Source organism: Camelus dromedarius, chromosome 10, assembly GCF_036321535.1.
Source record: "Camelus dromedarius isolate mCamDro1 chromosome 10, mCamDro1.pat, whole genome shotgun sequence".
NCBI classification, from domain to species: domain Eukaryota; kingdom Metazoa; phylum Chordata; class Mammalia; order Artiodactyla; family Camelidae; genus Camelus; species Camelus dromedarius.
Window position 1 is genome coordinate 76,660,676 of NC_087445.1, and position 7,229 is coordinate 76,667,904.

Here is a 7,229-nt window from a genome sequence, read left to right on the forward strand (position 1 = left end):
GGTGGACACGCAGGAACAACAGCGTGGAGAGCCGGTGGTGTCACGGGCGCTGCGGGGCAGGGTCACATGCACACACTGTCCACTGGGACCCGAGACCTGGCTGCCCGGCAGGAGGGAGGCCCATGTGCCTCTGAGCGAGTTCCGCCACACCCACCCAGCATGGAGAACCCGGACCATGTCCCCGCTGGGCTAGACTCATAATTCCATGCCAACCGCACATGGGATAGTTGGGAAGCTGAGGCCAAGAGAGGCAGGGACTGGCTGGGGGCACAGAAGGTGGGCAGAGTCCAGAAGAGTGGGGAGGGCTATGGCCCCCTAGACCAGGGAGTTTGCTCTGGAATTTAGAGCCCTCTATGGCCTTGGGGGACCCGATCTACCCCTTTCTATGTAGGACCCTTTCCTCTGGGCATCCCTAGTGGACACAGGCGCGCGCGCACACACACACACACTGCCCAGCTGGATGGGAGGTGCACACGGGGGAGGTGAAAGGAGGTGAGAAGAAAGAGGCTGTAGGCGGCTCCGCCATGAAGCAACCCTGCATCTGGGCATGCGCGTGTCCGACCACACGGGGCCCACAAACTCCATCCTTGGATCCAGTGAACGTCCGTCCCATGAAGAAGAGTGTAGCTTACTTTCAGCTTTGCAGAACCACGATAACCCCACCTTTTTCTTATCCCCAGCCACCTTCCCCCACCTGCCCACACCCTGCCCACCCTGCTTCGTTGCCCTGTAACATCCCAGCCGCTCACCTTCGGGGAGGCAGGGGTGGATACGAGACGTGTTCTCCGTCTCCTCGCTTGGCTGCTTCCTGACTAAACCCTTCTCTGCTGCAAACCTCGGAGTCTCTGTGCCTTGTTTGGGGTCGGGGGTGCGTCACAGACCCTGAGGCTGAGACCCCAGGGAGGGAGGGGGAGGAAGCGCTGGGAGTGCCGGTGTTGAAGGTCCTTGGGAGGGACCCATCCGGGCGCAAGGCCCTGCCCCGGCCCTGCCCCACCCCGCCCAGTCCGCGCTCTGGCCACGCCCATCTCCCCGCCCACCGCGAGCAGCGCTCCTCCCCCACCCAGCTACTAGGCCGTCCCTGTCCCCACCCACCCCGTCCTCCAGCTCCTAGACTCACCTGAGCCGAGCAGCCTGACCTGCCATCCAGGACTGAAGAGGGGGAACCTGGAATCTCTTGCCTGTTCCCTCTCCCTCCAATCACGGAGCGCCTTCCTCTCAGTCAGGAGAGCACACCTAGGGCAGCTCAGCAACCTAGGGACCGCCTTGAATGTGCTCCTTCCACGTCAAGTTCTCAAAGAGCAGGACACTTTTGGGCTTGTGTGAGCAGAAGAGGGACCTCATGGAAGGAGCCAGAAGGTCAAAGCATCTGGCTGGGGGCTTTGGAGCAGGCCACAGCTTCCAAATGACGTCTGAGAGTCCTCCAGCAGTAACCCCTGGGCTGGCCCTGTGCCAGCCCCCAGCCCACACATCCAGCACTTTGAGCTTCTGGAAGGGAGGAGGCTCTGCTCAGTGGGAGGAGGGAGAGACCCCTGGTGACCGTGGAAAGGTATTACCACTCGAACCTCAGTTTCCTCATCTGTGAAATGGGATTAACGGCCAACCTTACCTGGTGGCATGAAGGAAAGTTCAATGACTTTGCACTTGGAGAGTCCCTGCACACACTAAGACCTCAACAGTGCAGGAAGAGAAATGGACCAAGGTCTTTGAATCCCTCCCTGGTGGCAGAAGGCCCTGGTGCCGTGGGGATGGCTGGTCTTAGCTAGAAACGATGAAACTCACTTGATCACACACAAGATGCTAAGAACCCCCATTTCTGAGCTGCAACTACATGCCAGGTAGCAAGTCAGAGTTTTGGCACAACTTCTCATCCATGAGAAAAATACTGTTGTCACCCCCGCTTACAGATGAGGAAACTGAGCCCCTAAAGGGAAGCAACTTTCTCAGGGTCCAGATCTGACTGACTCCTGGGTGGCGTTCCCTCCCCACCCAGAACCTAGGTCTGTTGTCCACAAGGATTCAAACCGCATGGAAATACAGAAGAGAGAATTTGAAGAAGGCTACATACAGTTCAGTGTACTGGAGGGGTTTTATGTTAAGTCATTTAAAGCCAAGATCATTTTTAAAAAATAATTGGTAAGTATGTCTCACCACGGATAGTGGATGGATGGTGAATGATGAATCCAAGCCCATGAGAATTTTACACGACTGTATGTTTGTGGGAAGTGGCTGGAAGTTACATCCACCTAAGCCACCACCCAAGGCAAGACTGTCCTCCATGAAACACCACTGACCACCACCACCAAAACTGCTCTGTGCTTGCTGGTACCCACGGGAGCCAAGATGCTGTCTGTCTCATGAGTAGACAGACAGGGTGGGAGGGGTTCTTGACAGGGAAGACAGGGCAGCTCAGTTTGGCCGCTTTGGGATGGTGGAAGCCCTATCACTGGGGCCCCACACATTTCTCTTGAGAAGCAGATGACACATTACGGTGCCTCTGAGTACAGGGGTCAACACTAAGGACAGTCCATGCCTACAGACACAGGCAGTGAGCCCTGGGTTCAGTCCAGCCCAGTGCCAGCCTGGGCTTGATGGTGGGAGCCCCAGTGCCAAGGACCCCCGCTGAGGGACACCCAACCAGACTGCGGTGAAGAAAGGCATTCTGGAGGGTCAGTGGAGTCCGAGCGCGTGGCGCATGCATGGCAGGGAGCAGCGTGGGAGGGGTGGGGGGCTGATGGCAGCAGGGGGCTCTCAGCAAGGTGACGTCAGCAGGAAGAACTCATGGTGCCGGAGATCTTCCAGGGCTGCTGTTCTCCACATGACTTATCTCATCAAATCCTCCTGACAAGTCCATGGACCAAATAAGATTATTGTCCCCATTTCACTGATGAGGAAACTGAGTCTTAAAGAGATTTTTTTTCCACCTCTGTGCCCTAAAGAATGGGAGAGTCAGGATTGAACCCAGTGACAGTTAGACTTAGAGATACGCAGACTTCCTATGAATAAAATCAGGTTTATACATGCCCCCCCCCGAATCAACAAGGCAAGGACAATGAATAAGCAGATACATCTGTTCATCCCCCACTGGTTGGCAGGAGATGTTACCAAAGTAAACATACGGTTCTTTTCACAATTTGCGTTACAGAGGCACATTGTTGTGTGTAAACACCTGGGAGGGAGCCAGCTAGCACGAGGGCAAATGATGCCAAGCAAGCATAGGTCATACCCTTTGACTTAAAAACGATGAATCCAGAAATGAACAACTAAAGCATTGCACAAAAAATATACCAAAATAACCATGGGGAGAAATACTCTTCTAAATACCTTTGGGTCAAAGAGGAAATAAACCCAGACTAGCTAGAAATGAGTGGTAATGTGAACCCAGGACACCAAGCCCCTTCCCCATGGTGTGATGACGCAGCGGCCCCACAGGAGGTGTTCGTGCCTAGGGGGTCTTGGACGGGACAACACGGTGGGACCACTCAGAGAATGGCACAGACCCCTGAGTAGACGTCCTGTGTGGAAATGTGGATGGAATCCAAAGAAGAGTGATTTGTGGGGCTACATAAATCTAAATTCATGCAGGAGAACTTCTGGAGAACAGCTGAACTGTGGACACATTTCTACCAAGTTGTCAGCATTGCTGAGTGGAGGGAGAAGCTCACTTGCCACGTGCCCCAGAGGAGCTGGCCTGGGGTCACCGAGACCCAGACAGTGTGGACTTGCCTCCCTGTTCACCGTCACCCTGAGAGCTGGACAGGTCTCAGGAGGGAATGAAAAGAGAAAGTCAACAGGACTATTAGAAAAAAAGAAAGAAAAGTATTATTGTTTATATTATAATTAACCATCAATGGGATCATCTATTTTGAAATTTCAAGAGAATCAATTAGAAAGAAGTCAGCTGAGACTTATAAAAGATTTCAAGAAGCTAGCCAGACGCATGATCCACAAAGTGTACAATAAGGAGCTTTCCCACACACCACGGGTCAGCAGTAACTAATTCATTGGTGTGACAGCAGGAATTGGCAAACTATGGCCTGTGGGCCAAATCGAGCTCACTGCCTGTTTTCCGAAATAAATTTTCATTTGAACACACCTGCACTCCTCTGTTTATGTTTTACTTACAGTTGCTTTTGCACTATCGTGGCAGACTTGAGCAGCTGTGACGGGGACTACCTGCCCTGCTAGTCCTAAAACATTCACTATTTGGCCCTCTACAGAAAAAGTTTGCTGATCCCTCGTAATAGGAATAAAACATCTGCTAGCCATAGAAACCATTAAATGCCAAGAAGTGAACTTACTAACCATGTGCAATGTATATGGAAGAAAATTAAGAGCTTCTGCTTTTAGTAATGGAGGAGTAGCTCATAGTGAACCCACCCTCTTGCATATAAGAGCTGTTTACACTTCTGCAGAATTCCCTGGAGACTCTGGCAAGTGACCAAAGGTGAAGATTTGGAAGGGAACCTTCACTTGGAAGAAGAGATCAACACCAGAAGAGATTCCTTTTGTTTACAGTTGTTAGTCTGAGACCAGGTGCCCATCAGCAACATGCAGCTAAAATTCAGTTTTTTAAAAAATCACATCTTACTGGTTTGAAGAACAAGAGGACATGCTTGCAGCAATCACGGTGGCTGAAAACTGCAGGGGGAAATACCAAAGATGAGAGACTCAGAGAGGAGAAGCCCTGAATTTTGTGTATAAACTCAGCCCATGTCTTTGGCGGAGCTGTGAACTACCCATGTGGGGGACAGACTTCCAGCCACCAAGCGGATCCTGAAAGAATAAGAGAGAATTTAGCTCTGACCCACCACAGAAGACATAGACTTTGAAATTTTGAAGCTAGCCAAGTTACTGCCTCCTAAAACAAAAGAATTACAATTTTCCTAAAGAATATAACAGAATCTGTCTCCACAATGAATCATCACGATTTCTACAGGACAATGCACAATGAGGAGACATATGAAGAAACAGGAAATGTGTTTTCTTGAGTTGGTGGCCCCCATACTCAGGGAAACAAGGCAATCAGTGAAGACCACCAAGATGCTGGACTTGGTGGACAAGGAGTTTAAAGGCACCAATATAATTATGTTCAAGGATGTAAAGAAAAATATGCTCATAATGAAAGAAAAAATATGAACCTCAGTGAAGAAAGTGAACTGAAAAAGAGCCCAATGGAGATTCTAGTGTTGAAAAATATAGTATCTAAAAATTTAAAAGCTCATCAGAAAGGCTTAATAGTAGATTGAAGATGGCACAACAAAATGTAAGAAAACCCGAAGGTACATTTAAAACTTCTCTAATGTGAAAAACAGAGTGAAAAAATTGGGGGAAGAAAATGAACAAAACCTTAGAGACCAGTAGGACAATATCAAGAGATCTAACTCACAAGTGATCAGTCACAGACAGAGAGGGAAGGGAAACTGGGCAGAAAATGCATTTAAAGAAATAATGGCTGAGATCTTCCCAAATATGGATGAAAACATAACTTTACAGGTTCCAGAAGTTCAGCTAACCACAAGCAGAATCAAAACATACGTGTGTAACTAGCCAGACACGCACGCACGCACACACACACACACACACACACACACACACACACACACACACACGGGTGCAATCAAACTGATGAATCCAGAGGCTTTTTTTTTTTATGTCTTAAAAACAGTCAAAGGGGGAAGAACCTATTATTACAAGAGAAGAACAAAAGAAAAACAAAAACAAAGCATTAACGCATTATTATCAGAAGCAATGGAGGTTAGAAGACAGGGCATTGGCATCTTTAAAGGGATGAAAAGAAAACACCGCCAGAATCTAGCGCTAGTGAAACTACCTTCGCGAATAAAGGTGAAATACAGACACATCCAGATAAGGGGAAATTAAGAGAATTTGTTGCCAGCAAACCAGCCTGCCAAGAGCTGCTAAAGGAAACTCTTCAGGCTGAAGGAACACGGTGCTAGATTGAAACTCGGACATTTAGGAAGGAAGGAAGAGCACCAAAAATGGTAAATATCTGAGACATTTAAAAGGACAAATTTTTACTCTTAATGTCTTAAGAATAAATATGAGTGTTTCAAATGGGAATGACGACACTGTAGTCTGGGTTGCGTAATGTACAGAGATGTAGCACAAATGACAACTGTAGGATAGGGAGGCGGTAAATGGACATATGTGACTGCAAGGTTCTTACATCATCCATGAAATGGTATAACATGAACTCAAGTAAGACGTGAAAAGTTCAGAATGCATGAGCTCATCCCTAGAACCACCACTAAAAACATGCAAAGAAGTGTCGCTAAAATGCCAACAGGCAAAGGCAAACAGAATTCTGCGACACCGTTTTTGTAAAGTTATAGAAAAGGCAAAATGAATCTATGGTGATAAAAAGTCAGACCAGTGGCTGTCTCTGGGGGCTAGGAGCAGGAATTGACTGGAAAGGGAACTTTCGGGGGTGATGATACTGATGCTCTGTATTTCAGTTGAGTTTGTGGTACACAGGAGTATGCACTTGTCGAACTCACCAAATGGTACTTTTCAGATCTGTGCGGTGAATTTACATTCACTTTGTGCAAATTTTATCCGGAAAAAAAAGAAGAACTCTAAATAAATATTGAACTCGAGTTCACAGTATGTATGCTGAAGTATTTCAAGTACACAGAAACCTGTAACTTGTTCTGAAATGCAGACAAAACTTAGATGAGTTGATGGAGGGAGGGAGGGATGGAGATGTGCTCAGGTAGATGGATGACACGTGTGAGTGGAAGAATCGTAGCGCGTAGCAAAATGTTAGTGGTACCACCTGGGTGATAGATATGTGAATATTTGCCGTACAATTCCTTAAAATTTGTGTATGTCTTAACTTTTTCAAAATAAAATGTTGAGAAAGACAGATTAAATTTTTTTTAATCTTTAAAGATTTTTAAATCTTTTAAAAAGATTTGCATGATCTTTATGGGAAAAATTATGAGGTTCTATTGAAAGACATTAAAGAAGGCCTAAGTAAATGTGCTCATGGTTTGGGATATCCAATATTAAAAAGATGCCAGACATCTTCAACACGATTCTGATTTTTAAGGAAAAAAAAAAAAAAAACCCAGAAACCTCCTTTGCGCAATTTGTAAGAGTTTTAAAGTTAGATGGAAATGCAACAGGCTGAGGGCAGTCAAGATACTCTTGATAAAGCAGGTGGGAGGCCTTGCCCGATCAGATACCAAGATTTATTTACAAATCTA